This window comes from Haliotis cracherodii, unplaced genomic scaffold (genome assembly GCF_022045235.1).
Source record: "Haliotis cracherodii isolate W230 unplaced genomic scaffold, xgHalCrac1.p SCAF_7, whole genome shotgun sequence".
NCBI classification, from domain to species: domain Eukaryota; kingdom Metazoa; phylum Mollusca; class Gastropoda; order Lepetellida; family Haliotidae; genus Haliotis; species Haliotis cracherodii.
Window position 1 is genome coordinate 16,677,842 of NW_027266330.1, and position 14,956 is coordinate 16,692,797.

General features: G+C 40.2%; 1 pseudogene; it reads left to right on the top strand.

Annotated features, from left to right (window-relative positions):
* LOC139448704 (uncharacterized) overlaps positions 1–14,956 on the top strand; it is a 62,451-nt pseudogene that overhangs the window by 21,033 nt on the left and 26,462 nt on the right.

Here is a 14,956-nt window from a genome sequence, read left to right on the forward strand (position 1 = left end):
TGTTGGCAATATGACGATTTCCAAGGGGTAGAACACGTGGCCATCGAGCATTGCGATTAGTTGCATGTAGACAATTTCTAATCGTACTCCAGTAGCCTGATGAAAGTTTGCAGCAATTTGATTCGCCGTTTGATCTCAATTTCGTAAAACGTATTTCGTATTGGTTTCCGACCAGTGGATCCTGTTCTCGATCGTCGATCGTCAATATTCTGTGTTTGCTGACACCTGTTCCATAGTCTGCTTATCACAGATTGTGAAACAGTGGACGTATTGACCACGACACAAACATAGACAAATAATGAATGAAATCGAATAAATCGAAAAGGCGGGATAAGCAGAATCAATAAGATTGACAGAAATAATGGTCCACAGAGATTAATCGGCTTTGCTTCAGTGTGTGAAAATCAGGAATGACACCCTACCTACGTACAAACTATACGCACGTCAAGTTCCAGAGCACGTTCGAATCTCAGATTGCTTTTGAGTATTCGCCTGTTAGCATTACACACGTATTGGACAGTTTGTCAGTCATTGTGTCTTTTAGCGAATATTGTCTTGATACTGAGTTTTCGCATTTTAGTACCTAACAGCAGTAAAAACCTAATTATCTAACTCGACGAAAGGATGTAGTTCTACCATCATCCCCACAGAATTCTTACCGGTAGTGTTATCTGATAATGACTCTCGATTTTTCTCGAACTTCGGATAACTCGATATATTTCGAAGGTCTCCAAAACTTCGATTAAAGGAGATTTAACATGTTTTCTGTGCCCTTAGTCGATTGCTTCAAACATAAATTGTTATACTTTTTATTCCAGTTTAACCTAAATTGTTCATTGGATGACACTTTTTGTGATGCGAATGGTTTAGAGCAAGTACATTATTTGTGTTCATGTTTGAATTCAGTCCGTGACTCCGAGCTGCGTGGGACACCTTTCAGATATTTTATGCAGTGTATTGACTTTGGAAATAACATGTTTGGTTATGTTGCAGTCAACCTAACAGGAAAGCCACTGGAATCCAGTTCAGTAGAATCCGGATACGCAGAAGACCTTGCGATTGATGAAGACCTGCTTACATATTTTTCATCCGACGCAAACAAACCCGGAGAAGCCTTCTGGCAAATTGATTTAGAAGGTTTCTATGAGATCAGGCGAATAACTGTCCACTTTCCCACGGGTAATTATTTTTTTTATCTGATCTAATATAATCTAATGGATGTTTAAATGGATGAATTATTATTCCGAGCTATAACTTGAAAACCGTTCAATGATTTTTAATGAAACGTGCTCATCAGCTTAACTTGGGCCTTTTGATATTTTCGTTTTTTGCTATCTTATTTTTCTATAGTTTCATCGAAATAATTTGACTCAGTCACAAACGAGGGCAGACTACGCTTCCGGCCTTACCCTGAAAACCTTTCAGCATATCCCAACGAAACTTGACATATGTATTACTCATCAGCTTAACTGGAGACTTTTGCTTCTTTAACATTGTTCAAATTATACTCTGAAACAATTTCGACTTTGTCTCAAACGAGGGTAGGATTCGGTTTCGGGCCATAACTTTATAACCATTCAACAGATTTGTTTCTAAAACTAGGCTTAACTGGCACCTTTTGCTGTTTGGAAATCTGTCAAAACAATTCATGGCTACGTTTCCATGGAAACAATTTGGACTTCGTTTCTGATCCATAACTCTCAAACTTAAGACTATTTTTACTATGCATTGACCACATGCTCAACTATTGCCTTTCCATGTTTTTTTCCGTTATTTCTTTTTTTTATTTCTTGTGTTTCTGTGGAAACTGTATTGACATTCTTAACAGTCTTTCTACTTATCATAAAGCTACTGACTGATCATTTTGGGTACATCTACTTACAAAATACAATCTATAATCCAAACTACTGTTACAAATTCAATAATTGTATCTGCCACAAAGAGTCAACGTGGCATCTACTGTAATTCTGTTTCATTAATCAAAATCTGTGGTGGTATTTATTTTAGCTATTATTTGTTTCTTATTTGCTAACACATCTATGGTAACAACTTGAAATAATGTATCTAAGAAGGGTATTAGACATATGTTTTTGTGAGTAAAAACATTGTAGCTGCTGTTGGATTCTGTTTTGACGAATATTACCGTAACAGTTATACCATGCATGTCAGGTTGACGTGGAAGGCAGGAAAACAGCGACGCGGCTGTCGACTTCTATCTTATTGGTGAAAACCGGAAGCACTAAGTGGATAAATCTAGGGTCATTATCGGGTCGACTCGGGATCTGAACAAATAAGCAACTCTGCACAACCAATAGCGATTCTTCACAGCAGTGTCTGCGTTTGTCTACTTGCCTCAGAGGAATTGGTTGTCTTTCCTACATTTTACTTTTCATGAGAATTATGGTAGATATTTAATTTGTATATAAATGTGTAGCAAACACGATATTATTTACTTAAATATTTGACTTGGTTAGCTTGCAATTGCAGCTGGTGGGATGTTAACGTAGTGGCCTTGATTTCGTTGATAAGTGTTAGAGCCCGACAATTTCGGGGAGGAATCATTGCAATATATTGTTGGAAAAACGTATAATTCTGTTATCAGTTTGCACACTGCTATTTACATCATACACGACGTTCCTAATAAGTTAAACGTTTATCTATATGCGGACAACATAAATAGTCACATGTTACTTTTATTGATTACTTCCCCCCCAAACAAGACCTGTTTCCGCTGGCTGTGCAGAGTTGTTCCCTTTACTGATGCTGGTGGATGCGAATCTCAGATACGTTGACGAAAGTGTCATCTACCATCAAATTATCGACTCAGGCAACAATGTTTTCTCGAGTAATTGACACTAGTTCCGGGTCAGTTATGTATAACCACTGGCTTAATTAATACTGACCGATTTGTTTCACTTTCTACCTTTCTAAACATTGCAAAAAGATAAAGTAAATCTTCATTTCAACGTTCCGAAGTTACACACACACCACACTCTTTCGCCACTTCACAAGACAAAATCACTGTCTGAGACGCATGCGGAGATGAAAATATGTTCTACGAAGAATACAGTATTATCTACGTAGATGATTAAGACCTTTTAGACTGTGGCACTAATACGCTTCCATATAAATACTTATTTTGGAAAAGTACCGACAGGTGGTGATCCGTCAGATACTTGCGGTAAATAACACTGTTGATTCCCAGTTTATAACAGATATCGCCTCTGTGGTATTGTCCACAAAGAGGGGAAGGTTTGGGGTTCATTCCCCGGTCGCCTCATACCAAAAGACGTTAAAAGATGGTACTTGTTGTTACCCTGGGTCTAAAACAAGGACTGGTCGGCTCCAAGTCAGTATACTGTGTGTGATTGGGGTATTCACCTTAAACTGCGCATGCTATCTCAATTGGCTAGCACTATTAAATCGGCATTAATCCGGACCGATCCGCCAGACACACAAACACACACAAACAGACACACACACAGACACACACAAACACACACACACACACACACGCACGCACGCACGCACGCACGCACGCACGCACGCACGCACGCACGCACGCGCGCGCATACACGTACATGTCACTATATAAGTACAATAATCTTGAACCTGACGTTAAAACGCATTTCACCTCGCCTCACTTTTGCGTGAGGACGCGTAGTCCAAACGTCCACCCTTCGTTCAACATCCACGATTCACTCACATCACCATTCCCGTGCATTTCATCAGAATGGTTGTCACTTTTGGATTTCTATCAACATTAAGCTGTAAATCTAAGTGCCCTTATGCTCAAATCGGCGTTTAGCCTACCAACTCACCCAGTACTTACATATTTGTTACAGGGTCTGTGGTGATTACTAAAAGGACAATACATCTTTCTTTGGATTCGAAAAGTGATCCTCAAGAGACTTTCACCTGCGGTGAGAACATCGGTGACGGTACCTCAACGTTCACCTGTCAGATTTGGTTTACTGTACGATACATCCGTGTCACCAGTGATGTTTCGCCACTTGTTATTGAAGAAATAGAAGTGTATGGCGAGAAGGACGTGGAGTCGACGTCTGAAGGTGAGTCTCAAATAATATTAACCATGACCTGTTCCTCTCGCCATGCATATTTAAAGAAGTTAAAGAGGCTGAATAATTGTGACTTGAAACATATTTGACTGTCGTCTTAGGATTTAACAGTTTTACATTTGACGTCTTACTTAAATGCATGTGATGGTAACATATAATATCTTTAATCGTCCATTTTATAACTCACTTTTGTTAGTACATTTTATAACTTCAATGTTCCTGAAAAACTTTATCGTTTTTTACATCGGTCAACTAAAAACAATTTCCTGGGGGTATAAGCTCAATGTTGAAATGAAGCTTGTTTATATCCTATACAATGCAAACAATAAGCATTGGTGGCTTTCATAATTGAAAATAGGTCGTAGAAGACTTTGTTTACACTCCCGAGATAATGAAACCATATAATGTGTCAAATCAGTGGTCATATTCGATTTTCTCTTTCCACATATACCATATCGCTACATCTATTTTGACCGTTGCAAGAAGAAGGGACGATTATATTTACTTCATGTTGAGCGATGTATTCTATGAATAAGTATGCATATATTTCTAATCTTCTGTTCCAAAGGCACTCCCCCTGTGGCGTCATCATCAATTGGAACATCCCCTGCGAATGTCCCTATCACAACACCAGTACCGACTACAACGCCATCAGGTGGGTTTGACACTTTCACATAAATGTCGGCATCTATTTGTTAAAGCACCCTGCTAACATGTAACTAACATTTCTTATGTTTCCCGCTCGTATTGTCCAACTGTAGGCATGACAATTACCACATACCATTCGCAATTTTGTATCTCCAATTAATTATGGACGCCTTTCTTCCTTTTTTTGGCGATGTTTCCTGAATAAATTAGTTCTGGGGGAATAACTCTACGTTTGACTTCTATCGTTTGCTATGTTTCGATGAAGAAGTGGATATATGTCTGACTGTTTTCTTACCGATTCGGATCAAGGAATGTATGCTTAAGAAACACCTGCAATATTATAGTTGTGGCAGTACATGTTGATATACGCGTCTCGCGTTAGGTTGTATACCACGAGCCAGAAGCGACTGGTATGAAACCTTACGAAGGATGCATAAAACCACATGTAACCCGAATGACACTGACATGGGATATGATAAAACTATATATACGGTAACATGATTTTATAATCTTAAGTCTGTACTTATATTAACCATGACATCTTTTGCTTGTCGTGCATATTTAGAGAAGTTAAAATGGATTTATAACTGTGAGTAAATACGTCCATAAATATGATGGGTTTTTTTTGTTTTGACGTTAGGCGTTTTTTACAGTTTTTATTGGACGTCTGACAAAACAACGTTTTAGGGTCACAATAACAGCTTTAATCGTCTCTTTTTTTGCAGTCACGAGAGTGACATGTATAACTTCCGTCGAAACTTCTTTTTTTTCCGTTTTTTAGCCTCGGGCCAAAAAAAATAAAGTCTTCAGGGCATAAGCTTGATATTGAATTGAAGCTTGTATAATATCCTATACAATGTAAACTCTCGGGAATTGTGGCTTCAATAATAGAAAATAATAATCGAATCTGTCAAGACAGTGGTCATATTCAATATTGGCTTTCCACATTTCTATTACATTTGACTAACTCCTTTTGACAGCTATTTTATCGGTTTTTAGAGTCGGGCAAATACTTGATGTTAAATTGCGGCTTGTTTAATATCCTACACAATGTGATTTATCGATGAAAGTGGCTTCCACAACGAAACTAGCTTGTGGGAATACCGTGCAAACGCACCGGATACAATGAAACCATGCATCTGTCAAATCAGTGATCATATTCAATATCCACTTTCTTCATATATCATAACGTTGACTATTTTCTCAAGGGGTTATTTTTAAAATTTAGTTTGACTGTTTTATCAAGAAGGAAAATCATAATTATGTTTTTCATCAATAACAATATGTATATTTCCCATCTTTTGTTTCAAAAGGAACGAACCCTGTGGCGTCATCATCGGTTGGAACATCCCCTGCGACTGTCACTACGACACCAGTACCGACAACAGGGGCTTCAGGTGAGTTCGATTTTTTTTAAACTAGCTGTGAGATCATAAGTGGTTTCATCTATCCCAGCTGAGACTGTTACCTTTCATAGCCTTATTTTTCTATCTTGTTGTGTTTAAGATTAAATTTCCAGAGCGAGAGAGAGAGCATACATCGTATGTAGCAAGGGGGCACGGGTGGCCCAGTTGTCTAAGGTTCCACGATTCGCTTTGCAGAGTTGCGTCCCCTGGACACGCCAGAAACCTATGACTGTGGGTTCGAATCCTGGTTCACGCAGATTATGTTTCTAGGTTTGTCAGCACCATACCCGTGCTCGTGGGTTTCACTGAAGTGGTAAACGTCTGAGACCTGCATCACTTCGTGCTTTCTTCCCACACCAAGCTGACACGCCGTGATATAACTGGAATACTGTTAAAAGCGGCGTTAAACCCAACTCACTCACTCACTCGTATGTAGCAGCATCTTGCATTGAATATATCCGTTTCTCTATCGTTTAGTGTATATACCGATATGTTTGAGCGAATAAAACATGCATTTCTTGGCCTTGGTCGGTCTGAGGCTGCACACGTGTCTATTCCAAATAATTTTATATTCATCATTTTCCATGACGCCCTCTATATATTCCGGGCCATACCTTGGATGGACCTCTGTGTCAAAGCCACAAGCATTGCGATGACGGTAATAAAACGATCGAGCCACTCAATCATGTCGATTAAGATACTGTGTTTGTGCCAAAGTGGGGCATCCATTGACAATGTGTTGGACAGTCTCATTAAATTCATCGCATAATCTATATTTCATATTTACATTTTGATGCAAAATCCGACATTGACGGTTTCGAGTGAAAAGTGACTGGTCCTGAGCAGCAAATAGAAAGCCTTCTGTTTCGCTTTTCAGGACAGCCGACTCTGCAGGGTTGCTGTGCATCTCAACTTTATTACCATTATTATTATATGGATGTTGTCACGCAATGCAGGAACAAAACTTTTATTTATGGAGCCCATGCATTCTTAATACAGGATATTTGACACATACACTAGTACAATGTCATTCGTTTCATCTCTCACAAACTATCTTAACACTGCAAGTTTCACTGGGTTGTACACACTTATTTCACGTCACAATGCTCGGCGGACAACAGACAATACAGTTCCGGCTGCCATACAGACAAAAGGACACAGATAAATCCTCAACTCAGTCATTGCCTTTCATGCAATAGATACAATAATCGCGATTTATCTGCGGAAAACTATTTTGGTTCAGTCAGAAATGCCCCTTCTGGACACTGATTCCCTCGTCTCATAGTGTGCTGATGTCTTTTTTATCAGGAAGTAGGAGTTTGGGAACCCAACAAGCTGATGCGGTATTCATTGCCAAAGAGGAATAAACTGGCAATATGATGCATTCGCAGGTCGGTCCTCACCGTATCATAGATTCTCGGAATCATATCTGATGATGCCAACGTGATAGGCCTTCTATGAAGAAGGTCGTCTTCAAGGCAATCTCTGACATACGTATACTCTTTACGGTGGTATCGGAAGGGGAATTCTTCCTCAGTATTGTTCTCATATCTTTGTATCTTAGGGCATGTGGTATTAAGCCCTTTACCGATTTCATTATTACCCACGTATTGCCCATGTGACCACGTGGACACATTTCCCTTGGTGGTGGCAGCTGAAGGTCTTCCTAATCTTAGAGCATGAATGGCCCAGTCGTCTAAGGCGCCCATATTCGCTGTGCAGAGTTGCGGCCCATGGGCACGCTGGAAACATATGATTGTGGATTCTGTGGAACACTGCTTTGCCTCGACGATGTTCCTGTGCTTGCGAGCACCATAACTGTGCTCGTGGGCTTCACCTAGGCACTTTAATGCCTGTAAAACATCTGCTGCCTGCTTCTGTATTTGGTTCCAGTGCAGACTGTATGCATGAACAGTATTGTACTTAATACATGCAAACTGTTATAGGTGTTCTATACACCCTTCAAAGGGAGGCTCAGAGTTTTCCAGCCACCTCGTGTTTTGAAGGTGTGCATACGACAAACCTGTGGTCTCCAGTGACTCAATGAGTGATGCATACAGTGTTGAGAACCAGGTTATGAATTACATCAATGTTTTCTTTAGTTTTATTGATGGTGAGACGACCGGAGTTGGGCTCATCTTCAAAATTCGCTCTGCAACGATGAAATTCACTCAATACCGCATGCAACCATTCATCGATAGCCTTCAAGTTGGTAATCGACCGTCTTGGGTAAAATAAATTGATTACCCCTGTGTAAAAATTGGTCAGTACTAATGCTTGTATGTACTGTCCAATAAAAGTAGGGGACATTCGAAGATAAAAGACAATCACAAAAATCCCAAGAGGTATCGAGTGATGGCAATGGATAAATAAGAAAACAGAAGGTCTAGGTGTTACATGACTATCATCAGAATAAGTTGGCAGTGTATTGTAAGAAGGCAAGAAAGATGACAGAACTTTTATCAAAAATAGGTCATCCCCCACGGTTGCTCAGTTTGTGTTCCGTTAATACGTTGAGCATTGGTGCAAATCAATGTCAATTTGTGGGAGTCTTGGTCACACCCTGACCCAGTACGGCTATGGTAGCGGGTGGCCTTTGCCATCGACGTACACGTCTCCCGGTTTTGACATGCTCCAGGGGGACATTCTCTATGAGAGAAAGGGCAGGTCTCATGGCTGGCCATTGCATTCATGCGAAGTTTTTTTCCGCTGAGGGTAGTCAATTACAACACGTGCGCGGTGTGCACGAGGTTTACCGTCTTGAAAGACAAAATGTGGACAGCGTGGCACGCAAACGGCACAACTACTGACGCCAGTCTGGTGTCTCTATTACACTGTCCGGGGCGGTCGGGTAGCCTAGTGGTTAAAGCGTTAGCTCGCCACGCCGAAGTCCCGGGTTCGATTCCCGACATGGGTACAATGTGTGAAGCTCATTTCTGATGTCCCCCGCCGTGATATTGCTGGAATATTGCTAAAAGCGGCGTAAAACCATACTCACTCACTATTACACTGTCCACTGTCGCAAATATGCAGTGGTGGTGTGGCAGTCATAATGAAACCGCCATATACCATTAAATACACACACCCTCAAATTTGTCAAGTTGCCCCAACTTGACGTTCGTATGCCGTTTGTATGGACGCCACCAGACACCAAAAAATCACGATTAACGTTAAAGCATTCTCTCTCTGGCAGTCATTTTTGAAAGCTGATCTTTCTCCTTCATACAGATCATGACATTTCATTATCTCCTACATATATTGGAGAGTACTTATCACACATGAGCGTTATAACGTATGCTCAAAACGTTCCATAACTCCTCGACTGCCCAAAGAAACGCACACCCTTTTGTGAAATGTCCATAACCGAAAAGACATACCCATTATATTTCGTTTTCGGACATTTCGTACTGTAGGGTGTGCGTTCCTCCAATATCATTAAAAAAAGATCTTAGTGCTCGCAAGAACTTTGATATGATTTTAAGGAGATTGGAAAGTGAGTATATATGAACAAATGTTTATTGACAGACGCTCCACCAAACTCAACAGTCCTAACTTTTAAGGTCACTGACACACGTCATTGCAGGATCTGCCTACAAGGTCGTGCATGGCCACACCCTGGCTTCTCCGACTGATACGGTGACGGCTCCCTCGGCAACCACGTGCAGCATCTGGTGTCTGCAGAGCCCCGGATGTACAGCCTTCAGCTTCAACAAGGCACTGCTCGTCAACAACTGTAAGATTGGAGCAAGTCAAAGCACCGTGTCAAGTTCAGGTTGGACTGCCAACATCAAAGGCGCAAACATGGAGATTCGTAGAGTGGGGTATTCATGCTCGTAAACGATAATTAAAGAAATAAAGCGCAATTTCAACACCACCACGGTTCGAAATTGCAATAAGGACTATTTACGCCTATTAAAATACCTTGATAAATGAACCTATTTTGTATAAATGCTTAGATCGATTTTCAGGCATAAAATAGTTTGTGGTTCGAGGGAACATCAATGTCAGTGCAAGTATCCCTTTTCTTTTTTTTGGGCCACGAGGTTTTGCCTCTTTGCAATTTTTCGTTTTTTAGAATCTGTCTCCAAATTGCTTGCCTCAAACATTAGTAGAACACGGTGACGCACGAGTCACATTAAGATATTGTTCAGGTAAGCTTTCTGTGGAGATGAAATTAAAGCTACTAATTTGCAGTATTGGCATATATTGAAAAAAATGCAAACTAAATACAAACTCGAACGATTACAAAGAGGTAGTACGAGTTTGACAATGTTTCTTTAATTTGCAATGATTTTGTTGATATCTGGGTAGACATGTATGGGTCAAATTACACCAGATACAAACAAGATCTAAATAATGATGTTACACATGCCAATGAAAATTACAGCATTATTATATTTCCAGATTTTGTTCAAACTAAACACAATTGAGAATAACATGAAATAGAAACGTGCGAAGAGTGAATGAGCGATGTCAAAAATTCCATATAGTTCTGACTTTAGATAGCGAGCCATGTAAAACAACGATATCACTTTGAGAGAGTCGCATTATTAAATCATGATGTCTTGACAACAGACGTTCGCGTATGTATCATTTGTGAAGTTTTCGGTATCGAATACACGTTTGTTTGTTTGTTTGTTGTTTAACGCCGCACTCGGCATTAATCCAGCGATATGACGGAGGTCTGTAAATAATCGTGTTTGGACCAGAAAATCCAGTGATTGACATCATGAGCATCGATCCACAAAATCGGGATATGATGACATGCATCAACCAAGTCAGCGAGCCTGACCACCCGATTCCGTTAGACGCCTCTTACGACAAGCATAGTCGCCTTTTCGTACATCAATGTTCTTGTTTTTACCTAACAAAACTTACTCACTCAACTCTTAGTCTGAAAAACAGTACTGTAAAACACGCCTTGATAACAACAGAATATTTTAATTTTTTTCAACATGTAAAACAGTCACGCCATTTCAGTTTGCACGTTGATGAGTTTTAGCCATTCGTGTCCTTGCTAATTAACAAACAAGGAATATTCCTCACATTGCCATGGACCATTAACGGAATCTCAGTCAGCTGCACATCTACATGTACTTTGTAATTCATGGGATCATAGAGAATATGTACTTTGTACCCTTGGACCTTTATGATGGGCTTTCCGACGTTTGTTTTCCGACGGGCTAAGCACTCTTTTAACGATGTGATGCACCATTGGCTTTCTTCAGTCGAGAAGCGATTTACAATGGCATTGATTGTACAGTATTAACCAACATTGTTCATAGGCACAGTGGATATTGGTAAGCACTCATTTATTGATGTCATGTCAAGAAAGATGGAATGGTTCACTTTGGCGGAGAAACAATTTACAACAACATAAAAAGGAATGTTATATTTGTTTGTAGCTGTGTTGTATTGACAAGTGCTTGCCCTTTAGCTTGTAAATGGGGAGTAGTCTTCTTTGAGGTGACATTTGTCGGAGCGTGAATTTGACTTGAATAACCTCCTGTTTTATACAAAATTAATGTTTCTCCTGCTTACGTCTGAAACATGGGAGAATTTGTATTGTGGTATGTGTCAGCCTTTTTGTAGTCATGTTTTTGAGTTATAATATTGATATGTCATGTAATTACATAAATGCAACTGGTGTCAAAATTAACTGACCATATAATCGAAAATGGACCAATAATATATAAGCAATGTCATATGTTTACTGTAGTTCGATTTTTGAATGCTCATTTAGCAAGATAAACGTTTGTGAGTAAAGACTATCAATAACTCCACTGGCCCAAATTTAAATCCACTGACAGAAGGACCAATAAGTTAAATGAAACAGAAAACCTTCATTTTCCTCTTGTCACTGGCAATGGGCCTGCAGATAATTCTACCTTTGCTTGAGAAAATGCTATAAATGGTCCAATTAAGAGGATACGCGTGCACAAAGCATGCGTTAGGCAGTATCGAAGTAGGGTGTCCTTCAAAATATACGAAAAGTTCCCAATTAATATTTCTTTATTTTACCATAATGTTATGCAATGCACAGAAAACGTTTCTGTTATTGCCTTTGACATCTTCAATATATGTACATGTAGGACCTGGATACCTTTGGTTGTGATGTGAATATGTTAAGTTTTTGTTAACAGTCTTTATCAGTTTCTACATAACATTGTTACTTCATCGTATTATAATCAATCCTATATTGTCCGAGGATTTATTGACACAAGCATGCACATAACTGGGTCTGTGTAAATAGCTAAATCTGTGTGTATGGTCCAGTATAGCGCATCTGATAATATCAAGGACGGCTGGTCCGGCAGGTTCCAGCCCATAGTCGACTGCAAAGTCTGGGTTCAGTTTCAGCCCTCCATTGACTGTATCCACGTCAAACATCAGAAACATTGATCCCAATCTGAAAAAAGAAAAAAAAGTAGCATTGATATATACTGAACAACAAAAGTTCCTATGACATTGAATACGATTTAAGGCAGATTTATGTGTTTTACCAAATATGAAACAATTTCGGTTTGCAACAGATAAAAGACTCCTGTAAGTGTTCAAATGGTTTAATTTGCCATACTGACTTCAGAAAATGCGTGATTTCATTAAAAAAAACCATGAACATGCCAAAATTTCAATTTACAAAAGCGTGTGTGTCCACCTCTGGTGTCGATGCAAGCAACACATCTTCGTCTCATGGAAAGGACCAGGCGTCGCAAATTTCTGTCCATATCTGGAGGAGCATGTTTCGAAGTTCCTGGAGTGTCTGTGGAACACGTGTTTGACGTCAGAGGCGCCGATCCATCTCATCCCACATGTGCTCGATGGGTCATTCACGCTGTTTTGTTGAAGAGAATCCTGAACAAGTCGAGCAATATGAGGCCAGGCGTTGTCATGTTGAAAGGTAATGCCTGGGCCATGACGACGCAAAAACGGTAGATCAACAGGGCAGATGATCTCGTCGCGGTAGCGCTGCCCGTTGAGATTTCCCTCTACCACTATCAAACGGGCCCTCTGTCTTGCTGTAATCCAATCCCATGCCATAACGCTGCCGCCCCCGAACCGATCTTCTTCCATGACACAATGATTGACGTAACGTCCGTACTTCGACACTTCGACATCCGTACACTCTAATCCGTCCATCGCTGTGGCTGAGGTGACACCGAGACTCGTCAGTGAATAAACCTGTCCCCACTGCATGGCCGTCCAGCGTAGACGCTGTCTGCACCACTGTAGACGTGCTTGACGGTGGTTTCCTGTCAAAATGGGACGTCCGGCGGGTCTTCTGGCGACAATCCCTGCACATCTGAGGCGACGACGTACGGTTTGTGAAGATATTCGTCGAGGGCCAGGGATGCTTCTTGTAGTCACTGTTGCTGGCAGGAATCGATTTCGTAGGTGTGTTGTTCGAATCCAGTTGTCTTGTCGATTATTGGTTACGCGTGGCCTGCCACTCCGAGGATGGTCTCTGACTGCATTCGTCTGTTGCCAACGTTGCCATAAACAACAAATGGTGTTTCTGTGGACGTTCAGTTGTCTTGCAACATCACGTTGACTCGATCCTGCTTCAAACATACCAATGGCTCGCAGAAGCTCATTTTCGGACAGGCATGAATAAGTGCGTAATTTTGTTGTTTTTCTGAGTGGTTGTTGTCAGCACAATGCTAAACAATGCATATGGAATCCCGTTAACGCACATGTTTTTATACCCATTCTTGGGTAGTGAAATGCATGGGGTTTGCATAAAAGTCATCTTTTGCATGGAATGCATGCTTTTCTGTAGAAGTTGCGTTTTTGTGACTTCATTCCATACATGTACTACAATATTGAAAACCAAACTTTACTTGTATGAAAAATACACTCAGACATTGGTGTCACAGGAACTTGTGTTGTTGAGTATAATTAAAATTGGATCTGATTTTTGTTTTAGAAACCCCATTGTCGGGAAAATTCTCTTCAAATTATAGCTTCATAGTATTTGTGGTTTCCGACGAGGTGTCAACAAGTAAATCATTACAACGTTAATTCATAACGGGACATTTAATCATAACGGGCAACGTTATTGTCTGATTGTTTAATGCACCCAACAGGTCACAAACACCAAGTGTTTGTGACGGGTGCCACCGCTGGGCCAGGATACGCTCACCTTTTCGTGAACACTTATTAAAAGTGATTCATAAACATATGCTTTTGATATATTCGCAATTGTACAATCAATGCGTGATTTTGTGTGATTATTTAAAGAGTTTGCCGATTAGAGTTGTGTAAAACCCAACTAAAATAAAGATTACGTGGTGACAACCTGCGATATTGCTTTTTCAGTAACAATAATCCACTTGGTTTCTTCCCCGATTATTTACAGGTTGCCGTGATACAGCTGGAATGTGGATGTTGCTGACTGTGGCGTTAGGCGACCGTCACTCACACCTCTGTATCTTAATTTGATTTATGTTTATTTTGATGTCACATTGGAACATTTTTATCGTCGATCGAGTGTTGTCTGAATATCATACTGTTGTGAAATAGTTTTATAATCATTTTGATGTTTCAAGATTCCATTGACATAATTGCTTCTAGAAATAAATGTGTAGTGCTTTCCATTTATGTTTGTGTTAAATTTTGTACAGTGGATTCTGCTTAGCGTCACAGCTCTCACACGTTTACCACGATAGCCCACGACCATGGTTATGGTGATGACGAAACAAAAAAGCATAAACAGACTGACAGGGGATTCGAACCCTCGATCATAAGATGATGGCAAATTTCAATAGGATGATGGCGAATTTCATTGCCTTAGACGACAGTTCTACTGGTGTCCCTGGCAGA